The following is a 22,488-nucleotide window of genomic DNA, read 5'->3' on the forward strand; positions in this document are numbered from 1 at the left end:
CCTGCCGGTACTCAGCGTCCTGGTCGGGTACAGGGCGCCCCCGCGAGGGTCTGAACGTGTCTTGAAGAGCGTACGAGGGTGAAAGTAAAGCAGAACCGCGACTAAGGCCCCGTGGAAACCGCTCGGAGCTTCCGCCTCAGCGGGGCTCTTAGAAGGCCTTAGCTGGAGGGAAGTCCTCCCATCGAGCTTCCCTTTAGCCCCAGAGCGTGACGGGATGAGCTCTTACCGGGACTCTGGAAGCACCCTGTTTACTCAGAGAAAGCTGCTTCTCTTCCACGAGCCCTGATTCCAGCGACCAGGGGCCCGTCACAAAGGGTTTCAGGCAGGTAGCTTCAAGGCAGCATGAATGGTGCTTTAAAAAGGAGAATGCAAGGCTTGGGTCCTCAGGCCCCCACCTCCAGTCAACGCGCCGACTACCGCCTTGTGATTCGTAGCTCGTCCAAAGAGACTCTAGCGACACACAGGTCCCTTCCCTGAATCCACCTCTCTTCACGGGGTGTTCTGCCTGTAGCTAACTCGCTCATCCAGGGAATGCACTAGGGAGGCTATCGGGCCTCAGCCTCTTCGGAAAGCCTGCCGTGTAACAGGCAGAGCTCTGCTCTCGTGGCAGTAGGAACGCAAGCCGGCTTTCTCCTGCAGGCGTGGGGTCTGCAGGTATGAGTGCCGAGAAGGAATGCCCAGCAGTTTTGGTTTCCCCGTGCAGCTCAGTCGAGGACAGGGAGGCAGATTGGCATGGCATGGGGGACGCCAGAGGAGAGTTTTCCTGGAGACGTCGGAGTGCCGGGGAATGCGACCTCTCCCCCGGGAGAGCGCCGTGTGTGTTGCCCTGCACTCGGCAAACAACACGGAGTGAGCGGGAAGGGCTTTCGGCCCGGGCAGTTGTTTCTTTGCAGGCCGGGGGAGCCTGCCGGTACTCAGCGTCCTGGTCGGGTACAGGGCGCCCCCGCGAGGGTCTGAACGTGTCTTGAAGAGCGTACGAGGGTGAAAGTAAAGCAGAACCGCGACTAAGGCCCCGTGGAAACCGCTCGGAGCTTCCGCCTGAGCGGGGCTCTTAGAAGGCCTTAGCTGGAGGGAAGTCCTCCCATCGAGCTTCCCTTTAGCCCCAGAGCGTGACGGGATGAGCTCTTACCGGGACTCTGGAAGCACCCTGTTTACTCAGAGAAAGCTGCTTCTCTTCCACGAGCCCTGACTCCAGCGACGAGGGGGCCGTCACAAAGGGTTTCAGGCAGGTAGCTTCAAGGCAGCATGAATGGTGCTTTAAAAAGGAGAATGCAAGGCTTGGGTCCTCAGGCCCCCACCGCCAGTCAACGCGCCGACTACCGCCTTGTGATTCGTAGCTCGTCCAAAGAGACTCTAGCGACACACAGGTCCCTTCCCTGAATCCAACTCTCTTCACGGGGTGTTCTGCCTGTAGCTAACTCGCTCATCCAGGGAATGCGCTAGGGAGGCTATCGGGCCTCAGCCTCTTCGGAAAGCCTGCCGTGTAACAGGCAGAGCTCTGCTCTCGTGGCAGTAGGAACGCAAGCCGGCTTTCTCCTGCAGGCGTGGGGTCTGCAGGTATGAGTGCCGAGAAGGAATGCCCAGCAGTTTTGGTTTCCCCGTGCAGCTCAGTCGAGGACAGGGAGGCAGATGGGCATGGCATGGGGCACGCCAGAGAAGAGTTTTCCTGGGGACGTTGGAGTGCCGGGGAAAGCGACCTCTCCCCCGGGAGAGCGCCGTGTGTGTTGCCCTGCACTCGGCAAACAACACGGAGTGAGCGGGAAGGGCTTTCGGCCCGGGCAGTTGTTTCTTTGCAGGCCGGGGGAGCCTGCCGGTACTCAGCGTCCTGGTCGGGTACAGGGCGCCCCCGCGAGGGTCTGAACGTGTCTTGAAGAGCGTACGAGGGTGAAAGTAAAGCAGAACCGCGACTAAGGCCCCGTGGAAACCGCTCGGAGCTTCCGCCTCAGCGGGGCTCTTAGAAGGCCTTAGCTGGAGGGAAGTCCTCCCATCGAGCTTCCCTTTAGCCCCAGAGCGTGACGGGATGAGCTCTTACCGGGACTCTGGAAGCACCCTGTTTACTCAGAGAAAGCTGCTTCTCTTCCACGAGCCCTGACTCCAGCGACGAGGGGCCCGTCACAAAGGGTTTCAGGCAGGTAGCTTCAAGGCAGCATGAATGGTGCTTTAAAAAGGAGAATGCAAGGCTTGGGTCCTCAGGCCCCCACCTCCAGTCAACGCGCCGACTACCGCCTTGTGATCCGTAGCTCGTCCAAAGAGACTCTAGCGACACACAGGTCCCTTCCCTGAATCCACCTCTCTTCACGGGGTGTTCTGCCTGTAGCTAACTCGCTCATGCAGGGAATGCACTAGGGAGGCTATCGGGCCTCAGCCTCTTCGGAAAGCCTGCCGTGTAACAGGCAGAGCTCTGCTCTCGTGGCAGTAGGAACGCAAGCCGGCTTTCTCCTGCGGGCGTGGGGTCTGCAGGTATGAGTGCCGAGAAGGAATGCCCAGCAGTTTTGGTTTCCCCGTGCAGCTCAGTCGAGGACAGGGAGGCAGATGGGCATGGCATGGGGCACGCCAGAGAAGAGTTTTCCTGGGGACGTTGGAGTGCCGGGGAAAGCGACCTCTCCCCCGGGAGAGCGCCGTGTGTGTTGCCCTGCACTCGGCAAACAACACGGAGTGAGCGGGAAGGGCTTTCGGCCCGGGCAGTTGTTTCTTTGCAGGCCGGGGGAGCCTGCCGGTACTCAGCGTCCTGGTCGGGTACAGGGCGCCCCCGCGAGGGTCTGAACGTGTCTTGAAGAGCGTACGAGGGTGAAAGTAAAGCAGAACCGCGACTAAGGCCCCGTGGAAACCGCTCGGAGCTTCCGCCTCCGCGGGGCTCTTAGAAGGCCTTAGCTGGAGGGAAGTCCTCCCATCGAGCTTCCCTTTAGCCCCAGAGCGTGACGGGATGAGCTCTTACCGGGACTCTGGAAGCACCCTGTTTACTCAGAGAAAGCTGCTTCTCTTCCACGAGCCCTGACTCCAGCGACGAGGGGCCCGTCACAAAGGGTTTCAGGCAGGTAGCTTCAAGGCAGCATGAATGGTGCTTTAAAAAGGAGAATGCAAGGCTTGGGTCCTCAGGCCCCCACCTCCAGTCAACGCGCCGACTACCGCCTTGTGATCCGTAGCTCGTCCAAAGAGACTCTAGCGACACACAGGTCCCTTCCCTGAATCCACCTCTCTTCACGGGGTGTTCTGCCTGTAGCTAACTCGCTCATCCAGGGAATGCACTAGGGAGGCTATCGGGCCTCAGCCTCTTCGGAAAGCCTGCCGTGTAACAGGCAGAGCTCTGCTCTCGTGGCAGTAGGAACGCAAGCCGGCTTTCTCCTGCGGGCGTGGGGTCTGCAGGTATGAGTGCCGAGAAGGAATGCCCAGCAGTTTTGGTTTCCCCGTGCAGCTCAGTCGAGGACAGGGAGGCAGATTGGCATGGCATGGGGGACGCCAGAGAAGAGTTTTCCTGGGGACGTTGGAGTGCCGGGGAAAGCGACCTCTCCCCCGGGAGAGCGCCGTGTGTGTTGCCCTGCACTCGGCAAACAACACGGAGTGAGCGGGAAGGGCTTTCGGCCCGGGCAGTTGTTTCTTTGCAGGCCGGGGGAGCCTGCCGGTACTCAGCGTCCTGGTCGGGTACAGGGCGCCCCCGCGAGGGTCTGAACGTGTCTTGAAGAGCGTACGAGGGTGAAAGTAAAGCAGAACCGCGACTAAGGCCCCGTGGAAACCGCTCGGAGCTTCCGCCTCAGCGGGGCTCTTAGAAGGCCTTAGCTGGAGGGAAGTCCTCCCATCGAGCTTCCCTTTAGCCCCAGAGCGTGACGGGATGAGCTCTTACCGGGACTCTGGAAGCACCCTGTTTACTCAGAGAAAGCTGCTTCTCTTCCACGAGCCCTGACTCCAGCGACGAGGGGCCCGTCACAAAGGGTTTCAGGCAGGTAGCTTCAAGGCAGCATGAATGGTGCTTTAAAAAGGAGAATGCAAGGCTTGGGTCCTCAGGCCCCCACCTCCAGTCAACGCGCCGACTACCGCCTTGTGATCCGTAGCTCGTCCAAAGAGACTCTAGCGACACACAGGTCCCTTCCCTGAATCCACCTCTCTTCACGGGGTGTTCTGCCTGTAGCTAACTCGCTCATCCAGGGAATGCACTAGGGAGGCTATCGGGCCTCAGCCTCTTCGGAAAGCCTGCCGTGTAACAGGCAGAGCTCTGCTCTCGTGGCAGTAGGAACGCAAGCCGGCTTTCTCCTGCAGGCGTGGGGTCTGCAGGTATGAGTGCCGAGAAGGAATGCCCAGCAGTTTTGGTTTCCCCGTGCAGCTCAGTCGAGGACAGGGAGGCAGATTGGCATGGCATGGGGCACGCCAGAGAAGAGTTTTCCTGGGGACGTCGGAGTGCCGGGGAAAGCGACCTCTCCCCCGGGAGAGCGCCGTGTGTGTTGCCCTGCACTCGGCAAACAACACGGAGTGAGCGGGAAGGGCTTTCGGCCCGGGCAGTTGTTTCTTTGCAGGCCGGGGGAGCCTGCCGGTACTCAGCGTCCTGGTCGGGTACAGGGCGCCCCCGCGAGGGTCTGAAGGTGTCTTGAAGAGCGTACGAGGGTGAAAGTAAGCCAGAACCGCGACTAAGGCCCCGTGGAAACCGCTCGGAGCTTCCGCCTCAGCGGGGCTCTTAGAAGGCCTTAGCTGGAGGGAAGTCCTCCCATCGAGCTTCCCTTTAGCCCCAGAGCGTGACGGGATGAGCTCTTACCGGGACTCTGGAAGCACCCTGTTTACTCAGAGAAAGCTGCTTCTCTTCCACGAGCCCTGACTCCAGCGACGAGGGGCCCGTCACAAAGGGTTTCAGGCAGGTAGCTTCAAGGCAGCATGAATGCTGCTTTAAAAAGGAGAATGCAAGGCTTGGGTCCTCAGGCCCCCACCTCCAGTCAACGCGCCGACTACCGCCTTGTGATCCGTAGCTCGTCCAAAGAGACTCTAGCGACACACAGGTCCCTTCCCTGAATCCACCTCTCTTCACGGGGTGTTCTGCCTGTAGCTAACTCGCTCATCCAGGGAATGCACTAGGGAGGCTATCGGGCCTCAGCCTCTTCGGAAAGCCTGCCGTGTAACAGGCAGAGCTCTGCTCTCGTGGCAGTAGGAACGCAAGCCGGCTTTCTCCTGCAGGCGTGGGGTCTGCAGGTATGAGTGCCGAGAAGGAATGCCCAGCAGTTTTGGTTTCCCCGTGCAGCTCAGTCGAGGACAGGGAGGCAGATTGGCATGGCATGGGGGACGCCAGAGAAGAGTTTTCCTGGAGACGTTGGAGTGCCGGGGAAAGCGACCTCTCCCCCGGGAGAGCGCCGTGTGTGTTGCCCTGCACTCGGCAAACAACACGGAGTGAGCGGGAAGGGCTTTCGGCCCGGGCAGTTGTTTCTTTGCAGGCCGGGGGAGCCTGCCGGTACTCAGCGTCCTGGTCGGGTACAGGGCGCCCCCGCGAGGGTCTGAACGTGTCTTGAAGAGCGTACGAGGGTGAAAGTAAAGCAGAACCGCGACTAAGGCCCCGTGGAAACCGCTCGGAGCTTCCGCCTGAGCGGGGCTCTTAGAAGGCCTTAGCTGGAAGGAAGTCCTCCCATCGAGCTTCCCTTTAGCCCCAGAGCGTGACGGGATGAGCTCTTACCGGGACTCTGGAAGCACCCTGTTTACTCAGAGAAAGCTGCTTCTCTTCCACGAGCCCTGACTCCAGCGACAAGGGGCCCGTCACAAACGGTTTCAGGCAGGTAGCTTCAAGGCAGCATGAATGGTGCTTTAAAAAGGAGAATGCAAGGCTTGGGTCCTCAGGCCCCCACCTCCAGTCAACGCGCCGACTACCGCCTTGTGATCCGTAGCTCGTCCAAAGAGACTCTAGCGACACACAGGTCCCTTCCCTGAATCCACCTCTCTTCACGGGGTGTTCTGCCTGTAGCTAACTCGCTCATCCAGGGAATGCACTAGGGAGGCTATCGGGCCTCAGCCTCTTCGGAAAGCCTGCCGTGTAACAGGCAGAGCTCTGCTCTCGTGGCAGTAGGAACGCAAGCCGGCTTTCTCCTGCAGGCGTGGGGTCTGCAGGTATGAGTGCCGAGAAGGAATGCCCAGCAGTTTTGGTTTCCCCGTGCAGCTCAGTCGAGGACAGGGAGGCAGATTGGCATGGCATGGGGGACGCCAGAGAAGAGTTTTCCTGGGGACGTTGGAGTGCCGGGGAAAGCGACCTCTCCCCCGGGAGAGCGCCGTGTGTGTTGCCCTGCACTCGGCAAACAACACGGAGTGAGCGGGAAGGGCTTTCGGCCCGGGCAGTTGTTTCTTTGCAGGCCGGGGGAGCCTGCCGGTACTCAGCGTCCTGGTCGGGTACAGGGCGCCCCCGCGAGGGTCTGAACGTGTCTTGAAGAGCGTACGAGGGTGAAAGTAAAGCAGAACCGCGACTAAGGCCCCGTGGAAACCGCTCGGAGCTTCCGCCTCCGCGGGGCTCTTAGAAGGCCTTAGCTGGAGGGAAGTCCTCCCATCGAGCTTCCCTTTAGCCCCAGAGCGTGACGGGATGAGCTCTTACCGGGACTCTGGAAGCACCCTGTTTACTCAGAGAAAGCTGCTTCTCTTCCACGAGCCCTGACTCCAGCGACGAGGGGCCCGTCACAAAGGGTTTCAGGCAGGTAGCTTCAAGGCAGCATGAATGGTGCTTTAAAAAGGAGAATGCAAGGCTTGGGTCCTCAGGCCCCCACCTCCAGTCAACGCGCCGACTACCGCCTTGTGATCCGTAGCTCGTCCAAAGAGACTCTAGCGACACACAGGTCCCTTCCCTGAATCCACCTCTCTTCACGGGGTGTTCTGCCTGTAGCTAACTCGCTCATCCAGGGAATGCACTAGGGAGGCTATCGGGCCTCAGCCTCTTCGGAAAGCCTGCCGTGTAACAGGCAGAGCTGTGCTCTCGTGGCAGTAGGAACGCAAGCCGGCTTTCTCCTGCAGCCGTGGGGTCTGCAGGTATGAGTGCCGAGAAGGAATGCCCAGCAGTTTTGGTTTCCCCGTGCAGCTCAGTCGAGGACAGGGAGGCAGATTGGCATGGCATGGGGCACGCCAGAGAAGAGTTTTCCTGGGGACGTTGGAGTGCCGGGGAAAGCGACCTCTCCCCCGGGAGAGCGCCGTGTGTGTTGCCCTGCACTCGGCAAACAACACGGAGTGAGCGGGAAGGCCTTTCGGCCCGGGCAGTTGTTTCTTTGCAGGCCGGGGGAGCCTGCCGGTACTCAGCGTCCTGGTCGGGTACAGGGCGCCCCCGCGAGGGTCTGAACGTGTCTTGAAGAGCGTACGAGGGTGAAAGTAAGGCAGAACCGCGACTAAGGCCCCGTGGAAACCGCTCGGAGCTTCCGCCTCAGCGGGGCTCTTAGAAGGCCTTAGCTGGAGGGAAGTCCTCCCATCGAGCTTCCCTTTAGCCCCAGAGCGTGACGGGATGAGCTCTTACCGGGACTCTGGAAGCACCCTGTTTACTCAGAGAAAGCTGCTTCTCTTCCACGAGCCCTGACTCCAGCGACGAGGGGCCCGTCACAAAGGGTTTCAGGCAGGTAGCTTCAAGGCAGCATGAATGGTGCTTTAAAAAGGAGAATGCAAGGCTTGGGTCCTCAGGCCCCCACCTCCAGTCAACGCGCCGACTACCGCCTTGTGATTCGTAGCTCGTCCAAAGAGACTCTAGCGACACACAGGTCCCTTCCCTGAATCCACCTCTCTTCACGGGGTGTTCTGCCTGTAGCTAACTCGCTCATCCAGGGAATGCACTAGGGAGGCTATCGGGCCTCAGCCTCTTCGGAAAGCCTGCCGTGTAACAGGCAGAGCTCTGCTCTCGTGGCAGTAGGAACGCAAGCCGGCTTTCTCCTGCAGGCGTGGGGTCTGCAGGTATGAGTGCCGAGAAGGAATGCCCAGCAGTTTTGGTTTCCCCGTGCAGCTCAGTCGAGGACAGGGAGGCAGATTGGCATGGCATGGGGCACGCCAGAGAAGAGTTTTCCTGGGGACGTTGGAGTGCCGGGGAAAGCGACCTCTCCCCCGGGAGAGCGCCGTGTGTGTTGCCCTGCACTCGGCAAACAACACGGAGTGAGCGGGAAGGGCTTTCGGCCCGGGCAGTTGTTTCTTTGCAGGCCGGGGGAGCCTGCCGGTACTCAGCGTCCTGGTCGGGTACAGGGCGCCCCCGCGAGGGTCTGAACGTGTCTTGAAGAGCGTACGAGGGTGAAAGTAAAGCAGAACCGCGACTAAGGCCCCGTGGAAACCGCTCGGAGCTTCCGCCTCCGCGGGGCTCTTAGAAGGCCTTAGCTGGAGGGAAGTCCTCCCATCGAGCTTCCCTTTAGCCCCAGAGCGTGACGGGATGAGCTCTTACCGGGACTCTGGAAGCACCCTGTTTACTCAGAGAAAGCTGCTTCTCTTCCACGAGCCCTGACTCCAGCGACGAGGGGCCCGTCACAAAGGGTTTCAGGCAGGTAGCTTCAAGGCAGCATGAATGGTGCTTTAAAAAGGAGAATGCAAGGCTTGGGTCCTCAGGCCCCCACCTCCAGTCAACGCGCCGACTACCGCCTTGTGATCCGTAGCTCGTCCAAAGAGACTCTAGCGACACACAGGTCCCTTCCCTGAATCCACCTCTCTTCACGGGGTGTTCTGCCTGTAGCTAACTCGCTCATGCAGGGAATGCACTAGGGAGGCTATCGGGCCTCAGGCTCTTCGGAAAGCCTGCCGTGTAACAGGCAGAGCTCTGCTCTCGTGGCAGTAGGAACGCAAGCCGGCTTTCTCCTGCAGGCGTGGGGTCTGCAGGTATGAGTGCCGAGAAGGAATGCCCAGCAGTTTTGGTTTCCCCGTGCAGCTCAGTCGAGGACAGGGAGGCAGATTGGCATGGCATGGGGCACGCCAGAGAAGAGTTTTCCTGGGGACGTTGGAGTGCCGGGGAAAGCGACCTCTCCCCCGGGAGAGCGCCGTGTGTGTTGCCCTGCACTCGGCAAACAACACGGAGTGAGCGGGAAGGGCTTTCGGCCCGGGCAGTTGTTTCTTTGCAGGCCGGGGGAGCCTGCCGGTACTCAGCGTCCTGGTCGGGTACAGGGCGCCCCCGCGAGGGTCTGAACGTGTCTTGAAGAGCGTACGAGGGTGAAAGTAAGGCAGAACCGCGACTAAGGCCCCGTGGAAACCGCTCGGAGCTTCCGCCTCAGCGGGGCTCTTAGAAGGCCTTAGCTGGAGGGAAGTCCTCCCATCGAGCTTCCCTTTAGCCCCAGAGCGTGACGGGATGAGCTCTTACCGGGACTCTGGAAGCACCCTGTTTACTCAGAGAAAGCTGCTTCTCTTCCACGAGCCCTGACTCCAGCGACGAGGGGCCCGTCACAAAGGGTTTCAGGCAGGTAGCTTCAAGGCAGCATGAATGGTGCTTTAAAAAGGAGAATGCAAGGCTTGGGTCCTCAGGCCCCCACCTCCAGTCAACGCGCCGACTACCGCCTTGTGATTCGTAGCTCGTCCAAAGAGACTCTAGCGACACACAGGTCCCTTCCCTGAATCCACCTCTCTTCACGGGGTGTTCTGCCTGTAGCTAACTCGCTCATCCAGGGAATGCACTAGGGAGGCTATCGGGCCTCAGCCTCTTCGGAAAGCCTGCCGTGTAACAGGCAGAGCTCTGCTCTCGTGGCAGTAGGAACGCAAGCCGGCTTTCTCCTGCAGGCGTGGGGTCTGCAGGTATGAGTGCCGAGAAGGAATGCCCAGCAGTTTTGGTTTCCCCGTGCAGCTCAGTCGAGGACAGGGAGGCAGATTGGCATGGCATGGGGCACGCCAGAGAAGAGTTTTCCTGGGGACGTTGGAGTGCCGGGGAAAGCGACCTCTCCCCCGGGAGAGCGCCGTGTGTGTTGCCCTGCACTCGGCAAACAACACGGAGTGAGCGGGAAGGGCTTTCGGCCCGGGCAGTTGTTTCTTTGCAGGCCGGGGGAGCCTGCCGGTACTCAGCGTCCTGGTCGGGTACAGGGCGCCCCCGCGAGGGTCTGAACGTGTCTTGAAGAGCGTACGAGGGTGAAAGTAAAGCAGAACCGCGACTAAGGCCCCGTGGAAACCGCTCGGAGCTTCCGCCTCCGCGGGGCTCTTAGAAGGCCTTAGCTGGAGGGAAGTCCTCCCATCGAGCTTCCCTTTAGCCCCAGAGCGTGACGGGATGAGCTCTTACCGGGACTCTGGAAGCACCCTGTTTACTCAGAGAAAGCTGCTTCTCTTCCACGAGCCCTGACTCCAGCGACGGGGGGCCCGTCACAAAGGGTTTCAGGCAGGTAGCTTGAAGGCAGCATGAATGGTGCTTTAAAAAGGAGAATGCAAGGCTTGGGTCCTCAGGCCCCCACCTCCAGTCAACGCGCCGACTACCGCCTTGTGATCCGTAGCTCGTCCAAAGAGACTCTAGCGACACACAGGTCCCTTCCCTGAATCCACCTCTCTTCACGGGGTGTTCTGCCTGTAGCTAACTCGCTCATGCAGGGAATGCACTAGGGAGGCTATCGGGCCTCAGCCTCTTCGGAAAGCCTGCCGTGTAACAGGCAGAGCTCTGCTCTCGTGGCAGTAGGAACGCAAGCCGGCTTTCTCCTGCAGGCGTGGGGTCTGCAGGTATGAGTGCCGAGAAGGAATGCCCAGCAGTTTTGGTTTCCCCGTGCAGCTCAGTCGAGGACAGGGAGGCAGATTGGCATGGCATGGGGGACGCCAGAGAAGAGTTTTCCTGGAGACGTTGGAGTGCCGGGGAAAGCGACCTCTCCCCCGGGAGAGCGCCGTGTGTGTTGCCCTGCACTCGGCAAACAACACGGAGTGAGCGGGAAGGGCTTTCGGCCCGGGCAGTTGTTTCTTTGCAGGCCGGGGGAGCCTGCCGGTACTCAGCGTCCTGGTCGGGTACAGGGCGCCCCCGCGAGGGTCTGAAGGTGTCTTGAAGAGCGTACGAGGGTGAAAGTAAAGCAGAACCGCGACTAAGGCCCCGTGGAAACCGCTCGGAGCTTCCGCCTGAGCGGGGCTCTTAGAAGGCCTTAGCTGGAAGGAAGTCCTCCCATCGAGCTTCCCTTTAGCCCCAGAGCGTGACGGGATGAGCTCTTACCGGGACTCTGGAAGCACCCTGTTTACTCAGAGAAAGCTGCTTCTCTTCCACGAGCCCTGACTCCAGCGACAAGGGGCCCGTCACAAACGGTTTCAGGCAGGTAGCTTCAAGGCAGCATGAATGGTGCTTTAAAAAGGAGAATGCAAGGCTTGGGTCCTCAGGCCCCCACCTCCAGTCAACGCGCCGACTACCGCCTTGTGATCCGTAGCTCGTCCAAAGAGACTCTAGCGACACACAGGTCCCTTCCCTGAATCCACCTCTCTTCACGGGGTGTTCTGCCTGTAGCTAACTCGCTCATCCAGGGAATGCACTAGGGAGGCTATCGGGCCTCAGCCTCTTCGGAAAGCCTGCCGTGTAACAGGCAGAGCTCTGCTCTCGTGGCAGTAGGAACGCAAGCCGGCTTTCTCCTGCAGGCGTGGGGTCTGCAGGTATGAGTGCCGAGAAGGAATGCCCAGCAGTTTTGGTTTCCCCGTGCAGCTCAGTCGAGGACAGGGAGGCAGATTGGCATGGCATGGGGGACGCCAGAGAAGAGTTTTCCTGGGGACGTTGGAGTGCCGGGGAAAGCGACCTCTCCCCCGGGAGAGCGCCGTGTGTGTTGCCCTGCACTCGGCAAACAACACGGAGTGAGCGGGAAGGGCTTTCGGCCCGGGCAGTTGTTTCTTTGCAGGCCGGGGGAGCCTGCCGGTACTCAGCGTCCTGGTCGGGTACAGGGCGCCCCCGCGAGGGTCTGAACGTGTCTTGAAGAGCGTACGAGGGTGAAAGTAAAGCAGAACCGCGACTAAGGCCCCGTGGAAACCGCTCGGAGCTTCCGCCTCCGCGGGGCTCTTAGAAGGCCTTAGCTGGAGGGAAGTCCTCCCATCGAGCTTCCCTTTAGCCCCAGAGCGTGACGGGATGAGCTCTTACCGGGACTCTGGAAGCACCCTGTTTACTCAGAGAAAGCTGCTTCTCTTCCACGAGCCCTGACTCCAGCGACGAGGGGCCCGTCACAAAGGGTTTCAGGCAGGTAGCTTCAAGGCAGCATGAATGGTGCTTTAAAAAGGAGAATGCAAGGCTTGGGTCCTCAGGCCCCCACCTCCAGTCAACGCGCCGACTACCGCCTTGTGATCCGTAGCTCGTCCAAAGAGACTCTAGCGACACACAGGTCCCTTCCCTGAATCCACCTCTCTTCACGGGGTGTTCTGCCTGTAGCTAACTCGCTCATGCAGGGAATGCACTAGGGAGGCTATCGGGCCTCAGCCTCTTCGGAAAGCCTGCCGTGTAACAGGCAGAGCTCTGCTCTCGTGGCAGTAGGAACGCAAGCCGGCTTTCTCCTGCAGGCGTGGGGTCTGCAGGTATGAGTGCCGAGAAGGAATGCCCAGCAGTTTTGGTTTCCCCGTGCAGCTCAGTCGAGGACAGGGAGGCAGATTGGCATGGCATGGGGCACGCCAGAGAAGAGTTTTCCTGGGGACGTTGGAGTGCCGGGGAAAGCGACCTCTCCCCCGGGAGAGCGCCGTGTGTGTTGCCCTGCACTCGGCAAACAACACGGAGTGAGCGGGAAGGGCTTTCGGCCCGGGCAGTTGTTTCTTTGCAGGCCGGGGGAGCCTGCCGGTACTCAGCGTCCTGGTCGGGTACAGGGCGCCCCCGCGAGGGTCTGAACGTGTCTTGAAGAGCGTACGAGGGTGAAAGTAAGGCAGAACCGCGACTAAGGCCCCGTGGAAACCGCTCGGAGCTTCCGCCTCAGCGGGGCTCTTAGAAGGCCTTAGCTGGAGGGAAGTCCTCCCATCGAGCTTCCCTTTAGCCCCAGAGCGTGACGGGATGAGCTCTTACCGGGACTCTGGAAGCACCCTGTTTACTCAGAGAAAGCTGCTTCTCTTCCACGAGCCCTGACTCCAGCGACGAGGGGCCCGTCACAAAGGGTTTCAGGCAGGTAGCTTCAAGGCAGCATGAATGGTGCTTTAAAAAGGAGAATGCAAGGCTTGGGTCCTCAGGCCCCCACCTCCAGTCAACGCGCCGACTACCGCCTTGTGATTCGTAGCTCGTCCAAAGAGACTCTAGCGACACACAGGTCCCTTCCCTGAATCCACCTCTCTTCACGGGGTGTTCTGCCTGTAGCTAACTCGCTCATCCAGGGAATGCACTAGGGAGGCTATCGGGCCTCAGCCTCTTCGGAAAGCCTGCCGTGTAACAGGCAGAGCTCTGCTCTCGTGGCAGTAGGAACGCAAGCCGGCTTTCTCCTGCAGGCGTGGGGTCTGCAGGTATGAGTGCCGAGAAGGAATGCCCAGCAGTTTTGGTTTCCCCGTGCAGCTCAGTCGAGGACAGGGAGGCAGATTGGCATGGCATGGGGCACGCCAGAGAAGAGTTTTCCTGGGGACGTTGGAGTGCCGGGGAAAGCGACCTCTCCCCCGGGAGAGCGCCGTGTGTGTTGCCCTGCACTCGGCAAACAACACGGAGTGAGCGGGAAGGGCTTTCGGCCCGGGCAGTTGTTTCTTTGCAGGCCGGGGGAGCCTGCCGGTACTCAGCGTCCTGGTCGGGTACAGGGCGCCCCCGCGAGGGTCTGAACGTGTCTTGAAGAGCGTACGAGGGTGAAAGTAAAGCAGAACCGCGACTAAGGCCCCGTGGAAACCGCTCGGAGCTTCCGCCTCCGCGGGGCTCTTAGAAGGCCTTAGCTGGAGGGAAGTCCTCCCATCGAGCTTCCCTTTAGCCCCAGAGCGTGACGGGATGAGCTCTTACCAGGACTCTGGAAGCACCCTGTTTACTCAGAGAAAGCTGCTTCTCTTCCTCGAGCCCTGACTCCAGCGACGGGGGGCCCGTCACAAAGGGTTTCAGGCAGGTAGCTTCAAGGCAGCATGAATGGTGCTTTAAAAAGGAGAATGCAAGGCTTGGGTCCTCAGGCCCCCACCTCCAGTCAACGCGCCGACTACCGCCTTGTGATCCGTAGCTCGTCCAAAGAGACTCTAGCGACACACAGGTCCCTTCCCTGAATCCACCTCTCTTCACGGGGTGTTCTGCCTGTAGCTAACTCGCTCATGCAGGGAATGCACTAGGGAGGCTATCGGGCCTCAGCCTCTTCGGAAAGCCTGCCGTGTAACAGGCAGAGCTCTGCTCTCGTGGCAGTAGGAACGCAAGCCGGCTTTCTCCTGCAGGTGTGGGGTCTGCAGGTATGAGTGCCGAGAAGGAATGCCCAGCAGTTTTGGTTTCCCCGTGCAGCTCAGTCGAGGACAGGGAGGCAGATTGGCATGGCATGGGGGACGCCAGAGAAGAGTTTTCCTGGAGACGTTGGAGTGCCGGGGAAAGCGACCTCTCCCCCGGGAGAGCGCCGTGTGTGTTGCCCTGCACTCGGCAAACAACACGGAGTGAGCGGGAAGGGCTTTCGGCCCGGGCAGTTGTTTCTTTGCAGGCCGGGGGAGCCTGCCGGTACTCAGCGTCCTGGTCGGGTACAGGGCGCCCCCGCGAGGGTCTGAAGGTGTCTTGAAGAGCGTACGAGGGTGAAAGTAAAGCAGAACCGCGACTAAGGCCCCGTGGAAACCGCTCGGAGCTTCCGCCTGAGCGGGGCTCTTAGAAGGCCTTAGCTGGAAGGAAGTCCTCCCATCGAGCTTCCCTTTAGCCCCAGAGCGTGACGGGATGAGCTCTTACCGGGACTCTGGAAGCACCCTGTTTACTCAGAGAAAGCTGCTTCTCTTCCACGAGCCCTGACTCCAGCGACAAGGGGCCCGTCACAAACGGTTTCAGGCAGGTAGCTTCAAGGCAGCATGAATGGTGCTTTAAAAAGGAGAATGCAAGGCTTGGGTCCTCAGGCCCCCACCTCCAGTCAACGCGCCGACTACCGCCTTGTGATCCGTAGCTCGTCCAAAGAGACTCTAGCGACACACAGGTCCCTTCCCTGAATCCACCTCTCTTCACGGGGTGTTCTGCCTGTAGCTAACTCGCTCATCCAGGGAATGCACTAGGGAGGCTATCGGGCCTCAGCCTCTTCGGAAAGCCTGCCGTGTAACAGGCAGAGCTCTGCTCTCGTGGCAGTAGGAACGCAAGCCGGCTTTCTCCTGCAGGCGTGGGGTCTGCAGGTATGAGTGCCGAGAAGGAATGCCCAGCAGTTTTGGTTTCCCCGTGCAGCTCAGTCGAGGACAGGGAGGCAGATTGGCATGGCATGGGGGACGCCAGAGAAGAGTTTTCCTGGGGACGTTGGAGTGCCGGGGAAAGCGACCTCTCCCCCGGGAGAGCGCCGTGTGTGTTGCCCTGCACTCGGCAAACAACACGGAGTGAGCGGGAAGGGCTTTCGGCCCGGGCAGTTGTTTCTTTGCAGGCCGGGGGAGCCTGCCGGTACTCAGCGTCCTGGTCGGGTACAGGGCGCCCCCGCGAGGGTCTGAACGTGTCTTGAAGAGCGTACGAGGGTGAAAGTAAAGCAGAACCGCGACTAAGGCCCCGTGGAAACCGCTCGGAGCTTCCGCCTCAGCGGGGCTCTTAGAAGGCCTTAGCTGGAGGGAAGTCCTCCCATCGAGCTTCCCTTTAGCCCCAGAGCGTGACGGGATGAGCTCTTACCGGGACTCTGGAAGCACCCTGTTTACTCAGAGAAAGCTGCTTCTCTTCCACGAGCCCTGACTCCAGCGACGAGGGGCCCGTCACAAAGGGTTTCAGGCAGGTAGCTTCAAGGCAGCATGAATGGTGCTTTAAAAAGGAGAATGCAAGGCTTGGGTCCTCAGGCCCCCACCTCCAGTCAACGCGCCGACTACCGCCTTGTGATCCGTAGCTCGTCCAAAGAGACTCTAGCGACACACAGGTCCCTTCCCTGAATCCACCTCTCTTCACGGGGTGTTCTGCCTGTAGCTAACTCGCTCATGCAGGGAATGCACTAGGGAGGCTATCGGGCCTCAGCCTCTTCGGAAAGCCTGCCGTGTAACAGGCAGAGCTCTGCTCTCGTGGCAGTAGGAACGCAAGCCGGCTTTCTCCTGCAGGCGTGGGGTCTGCAGGTATGAGTGCCGAGAAGGAATGCCCAGCAGTTTTGGTTTCCCCGTGCAGCTCAGTCGAGGACAGGGAGGCAGATTGGCATGGCATGGGGGACGCCAGAGAAGAGTTTTCCTGGAGACGTTGGAGTGCCGGGGAAAGCGACCTCTCCCCCGGGAGAGCGCCGTGTGTGTTGCCCTGCACTCGGCAAACAACACGGAGTGAGCGGGAAGGGCTTTCGGCCCGGGCAGTTGTTTCTTTGCAGGCCGGGGGAGCCTGCCGGTACTCAGCGTCCTGGTCGGGTACAGGGCGCCCCCGCGAGGGTCTGAAGGTGTCTTGAAGAGCGTACGAGGGTGAAAGTAAAGCAGAACCGCGACTAAGGCCCCGTGGAAACCGCTCGGAGCTTCCGCCTGAGCGGGGCTCTTAGAAGGCCTTAGCTGGAAGGAAGTCCTCCCATCGAGCTTCCCTTTAGCCCCAGAGAGTGACGGGATGAGCTCTTACCGGGACTCTGGAAGCACCCTGTTTACTCAGAGAAAGCTGCTTCTCTTCCACGAGCCCTGACTCCAGCGACAAGGGGCCCGTCACAAAGGGTTTCAGGCAGGTAGCTTCAAGGCAGCATGAATGGTGCTTTAAAAAGGAGAATGCAAGGCTTGGGTCCTCAGGCCCCCACCTCCAGTCAACGCGCCGACTACCGCCTTGTGATCCGTAGCTCGTCCAAAGAGACTCTAGCGACACACAGGTCCCTTCCCTGAATCCACCTCTCTTCACGGGGTGTTCTGCCTGTAGCTAACTCGCTCATCCAGGGAATGCACTAGGGAGGCTATCGGGCCTCAGCCTCTTCGGAAAGCCTGCCGTGTAACAGGCAGAGCTCTGCTCTCGTGGCAGTAGGAACGCAAGCCGGCTTTCTCCTGCAGGCGTGGGGTCTGCAGGTATGAGTGCCGAGAAGGAATGCCCAGCAGTTTTGGTTTCCCCGTGCAGCTCAGTCGAGGACAGGGAGGCAGATTGGCATGGCATGGGGGACGCCAGAGAAGAGTTTTCCTGGGGACGTTGGAGTGCCGGGGAAAGCGACCTCTCCCCCGGGAGAGCGCCGTGTGTGTTGCCCTGCACTCGGCAAACAACACGGAGTGAGCGGGAAGGGCTTTCGGCCCGGGCAGTTGTTTCTTTGCAGGCCGGGGGAGCCTGCCGGTACTCAGCGTCCTGGTCGGGTACAGGGCGCCCCCGCGAGGGTCTGAACGTGTCTTGAAGAGCGTACGAGGGTGAAAGTAAAGCAGAACCGCGACTAAGGCCCCGTGGAAACCGCTCGGAGCTTCCGCCTCAGCGGGGCTCTTAGAAGGCCTTAGCTGGAGGGAAGTCCTCCCATCGAGCTTCCCTTTAGCCCCAGAGCGTGACGGGATGAGCTCTTACCGGGACTCTGGAAGCACCCTGTTTACTCAGAGAAAGCTGCTTCTCTTCCACGAGCCCTGACTCCAGCGACGAGGGGCCCGTCACAAAGGGTTTCAGGCAGGTAGCTTCAAGGCAGCATGAATGGTGCTTTAAAAAGGAGAATGCAAGGCTTGGGTCCTCAGGCCCCCACCTCCAGTCAACGCGCCGACTACCGCCTTGTGATCCGTAGCTCGTCCAAAGAGACTCTAGCGACACACAGGTCCCTTCCCTGAATCCACCTCTCTTCACGGGGTGTTCTGCCTGTAGCTAACTCGCTCATCCAGGGAATGCACTAGGGAGGCTATCGGGCCTCAGCCTCTTCGGAAAGCCTGCCGTGTAACAGGCAGAGCTGTGCTCTCGTGGCAGTAGGAACGCAAGCCGGCTTTCTCCTGCAGGCGTGGGGTCTGCAGGTATGAGTGCCGAGAAGGAATGCCCAGCAGTTTTGGTTTCCCCGTGCAGCTCAGTCGAGGACAGGGAGGCAGATTGGCATGGCATGGGGCACGCCAGAGAAGAGTTTTCCTGGGGACGTTGGAGTGCCGGGGAAAGCGACCTCTCCCCCGGGAGAGCGCCGTGTGTGTTGCCCTGCACTCGGCAAACAACACGGAGTGAGCGGGAAGGGCTTTCGGCCCGGGCAGTTGTTTCTTTGCAGGCCGGGGGAGCCTGCCGGTACTCAGCGTCCTGGTCGGGTACAGGGCGCCCCCGCGAGGGTCTGAACGTGTCTTGAAGAGCGTACGAGGGTGAAAGTAAAGCAGAACCGCGACTAAGGCCCCGTGGAAACCGCTCGGAGCTTCCGCCTCCGCGGGGCTCTTAGAAGGCCTTAGCTGGAGGGAAGTCCTCCCATCGAGCTTCCCTTTAGCCCCAGAGCGTGACGGGATGAGCTCTTACCGGGACTCTGGAAGCACCCTGTTTACTCAGAGAAAGCTGCTTCTCTTCCACGAGCCCTGACTCCAGCGACGAGGGGCCCGTCACAAAGGGTTTCAGGCAGGTAGCTTCAAGGCAGCATGAATGGTGCTTTAAAAAGGAGAATGCAAGGCTTGGGTCCTCAGGCCCCCACCTCCAGTCAACGCGCCGACTACCGCCTTGTGATCCGTAGCTCGTCCAAAGAGACTCTAGCGACACACAGGTCCCTTCCCTGAATCCACCTCTCTTCACGGGGTGTTCTGCCTGTAGCTAACTCGCTCATGCAGGGAATGCACTAGGGAGGCTATCGGGCCTCAGGCTCTTCGGAAAGCCTGCCGTGTAACAGGCAGAGCTCTGCTCTCGTGGCAGTAGGAACGCAAGCCGGCTTTCTCCTGCAGGCGTGGGGTCTGCAGGTATGAGTGCCGAGAAGGAATGCCCAGCAGTTTTGGTTTCCCCGTGCAGCTCAGTCGAGGACAGGGAGGCAGATTGGCATGGCATGGGGCACGCCAGAGAAGAGTTTTCCTGGGGACGTTGGAGTGCCGGGGAAAGCGACCTCTCCCCCGGGAGAGCGCCGTGTGTGTTGCCCTGCACTCGGCAAACAACACGGAGTGAGCGGGAAGGGCTTTCGGCCCGGGCAGTTGTTTCTTTGCAGGCCGGGGGAGCCTGCCGGTACTCAGCGTCCTGGTCGGGTACAGGGCGCCCCCGCGAGGGTCTGAACGTGTCTTGAAGAGCGTACGAGGGTGAAAGTAAGGCAGAACCGCGACTAAGGCCCCGTGGAAACCGCTCGGAGCTTCCGCCTCAGCGGGGCTCTTAGAAGGCCTTAGCTGGAGGGAAGTCCTCCCATCGAGCTTCCCTTTAGCCCCAGAGCGTGACGGGATGAGCTCTTACCGGGACTCTGGAAGCACCCTGTTTACTCAGAGAAAGCTGCTTCTCTTCCACGAGCCCTGACTCCAGCGACGAGGGGCCCGTCACAAAGGGTTTCAGGCAGGTAGCTTCAAGGCAGCATGAATGGTGCTTTAAAAAGGAGAATGCAAGGCTTGGGTCCTCAGGCCCCCACCTCCAGTCAACGCGCCGACTACCGCCTTGTGATTCGTAGCTCGTCCAAAGAGACTCTAGCGACACACAGGTCCCTTCCCTGAATCCACCTCTCTTCACGGGGTGTTCTGCCTGTAGCTAACTCGCTCATCCAGGGAATGCACTAGGGAGGCTATCGGGCCTCAGCCTCTTCGGAAAGCCTGCCGTGTAACAGGCAGAGCTCTGCTCTCGTGGCAGTAGGAACGCAAGCCGGCTTTCTCCTGCAGGCGTGGGGTCTGCAGGTATGAGTGCCGAGAAGGAATGCCCAGCAGTTTTGGTTTCCCCGTGCAGCTCAGTCGAGGACAGGGAGGCAGATTGGCATGGCATGGGGCACGCCAGAGAAGAGTTTTCCTGGGGACGTTGGAGTGCCGGGGAAAGCGACCTCTCCCCCGGGAGAGCGCCGTGTGTGTTGCCCTGCACTCGGCAAACAACACGGAGTGAGCGGGAAGGGCTTTCGGCCCGGGCAGTTGTTTCTTTGCAGGCCGGGGGAGCCTGCCGGTACTCAGCGTCCTGGTCGGGTACAGGGCGCCCCCGCGAGGGTCTGAACGTGTCTTGAAGAGCGTACGAGGGTGAAAGTAAAGCAGAACCGCGACTAAGGCCCCGTGGAAACCGCTCGGAGCTTCCGCCTCCGCGGGGCTCTTAGAAGGCCTTAGCTGGAGGGAAGTCCTCCCATCGAGCTTCCCTTTAGCCCCAGAGCGTGACGGGATGAGCTCTTACCGGGACTCTGGAAGCACCCTGTTTACTCAGAGAAAGCTGCTTCTCTTCCACGAGCCCTGACTCCAGCGACGGGGGGCCCGTCACAAAGGGTTTCAGGCAGGTAGCTTGAAGGCAGCATGAATGGTGCTTTAAAAAGGAGAATGCAAGGCTTGGGTCCTCAGGCCCCCACCTCCAGTCAACGCGCCGACTACCGCCTTGTGATCCGTAGCTCGTCCAAAGAGACTCTAGCGACACACAGGTCCCTTCCCTGAATCCACCTCTCTTCACGGGGTGTTCTGCCTGTAGCTAACTCGCTCATGCAGGGAATGCACTAGGGAGGCTATCGGGCCTCAGCCTCTTCGGAAAGCCTGCCGTGTAACAGGCAGAGCTCTGCTCTCGTGGCAGTAGGAACGCAAGCCGGCTTTCTCCTGCAGGCGTGGGGTCTGCAGGTATGAGTGCCGAGAAGGAATGCCCAGCAGTTTTGGTTTCCCCGTGCAGCTCAGTCGAGGACAGGGAGGCAGATTGGCATGGCATGGGGGACGCCAGAGAAGAGTTTTCCTGGAGACGTTGGAGTGCCGGGGAAAGCGACCTCTCCCCCGGGAGAGCGCCGTGTGTGTTGCCCTGCACTCGGCAAACAACACGGAGTGAGCGGGAAGGGCTTTCGGCCCGGGCAGTTGTTTCTTTGCAGGCCGGGGGAGCCTGCCGGTACTCAGCGTCCTGGTCGGGTACAGGGCGCCCCCGCGAGGGTCTGAAGGTGTCTTGAAGAGCGTACGAGGGTGAAAGTAAAGCAGAACCGCGACTAAGGCCCCGTGGAAACCGCTCGGAGCTTCCGCCTGAGCGGGGCTCTTAGAAGGCCTTAGCTGGAAGGAAGTCCTCCCATCGAGCTTCCCTTTAGCCCCAGAGCGTGACGGGATGAGCTCTTACCGGGACTCTGGAAGCACCCTGTTTACTCAGAGAAAGCTGCTTCTCTTCCACGAGCCCTGACTCCAGCGACAAGGGGCCCGTCACAAACGGTTTCAGGCAGGTAGCTTCAAGGCAGCATGAATGGTGCTTTAAAAAGGAGAATGCAAGGCTTGGGTCCTCAGGCCCCCACCTCCAGTCAACGCGCCGACTACCGCCTTGTGATCCGTAGCTCGTCCAAAGAGACTCTAGCGACACACAGGTCCCTTCCCTGAATCCACCTCTCTTCACGGGGTGTTCTGCCTGTAGCTAACTCGCTCATCCAGGGAATGCACTAGGGAGGCTATCGGGCCTCAGCCTCTTCGGAAAGCCTGCCGTGTAACAGGCAGAGCTCTGCTCTCGTGGCAGTAGGAACGCAAGCCGGCTTTCTCCTGCAGGCGTGGGGTCTGCAGGTATGAGTGCCGAGAAGGAATGCCCAGCAGTTTTGGTTTCCCCGTGCAGCTCAGTCGAGGACAGGGAGGCAGATTGGCATGGCATGGGGGACGCCAGAGAAGAGTTTTCCTGGGGACGTTGGAGTGCCGGGGAAAGCGACCTCTCCCCCGGGAGAGCGCCGTGTGTGTTGCCCTGCACTCGGCAAACAACACGGAGTGAGCGGGAAGGGCTTTCGGCCCGGGCAGTTGTTTCTTTGCAGGCCGGGGGAGCCTGCCGGTACTCAGCGTCCTGGTCGGGTACAGGGCGCCCCCGCGAGGGTCTGAACGTGTCTTGAAGAGCGTACGAGGGTGAAAGTAAAGCAGAACCGCGACTAAGGCCCCGTGGAAACCGCTCGGAGCTTCCGCCTCCGCGGGGCTCTTAGAAGGCCTTAGCTGGAGGGAAGTCCTCCCATCGAGCTTCCCTTTAGCCCCAGAGCGTGACGGGATGAGCTCTTACCGGGACTCTGGAAGCACCCTGTTTACTCAGAGAAAGCTGCTTCTCTTCCACGAGCCCTGACTCCAGCGACGAGGGGCCCGTCACAAAGGGTTTCAGGCAGGTAGCTTCAAGGCAGCATGAATGGTGCTTTAAAAAGGAGAATGCAAGGCTTGGGTCCTCAGGCCCCCACCTCCAGTCAACGCGCCGACTACCGCCTTGTGATCCGTAGCTCGTCCAAAGAGACTCTAGCGACACACAGGTCCCTTCCCTGAATCCACCTCTCTTCACGGGGTGTTCTGCCTGTAGCTAACTCGCTCATGCAGGGAATGCACTAGGGAGGCTATCGGGCCTCAGGCTCTTCGGAAAGCCTGCCGTGTAACAGGCAGAGCTCTGCTCTCGTGGCAGTAGGAACGCAAGCCGGCTTTCTCCTGCAGGCGTGGGGTCTGCAGGTATGAGTGCCGAGAAGGAATGCCCAGCAGTTTTGGTTTCCCCGTGCAGCTCAGTCGAGGACAGGGAGGCAGATTGGCATGGCATGGGGCACGCCAGAGAAGAGTTTTCCTGGGGACGTTGGAGTGCCGGGGAAAGCGACCTCTCCCCCGGGAGAGCGCCGT

The sequence above is a fragment of the Mesoplodon mirus genome (genome assembly GCF_964341445.2).
Source record: "Mesoplodon mirus genome assembly, chromosome: 19".
NCBI lineage: Eukaryota > Metazoa > Chordata > Mammalia > Artiodactyla > Ziphiidae > Mesoplodon > Mesoplodon mirus.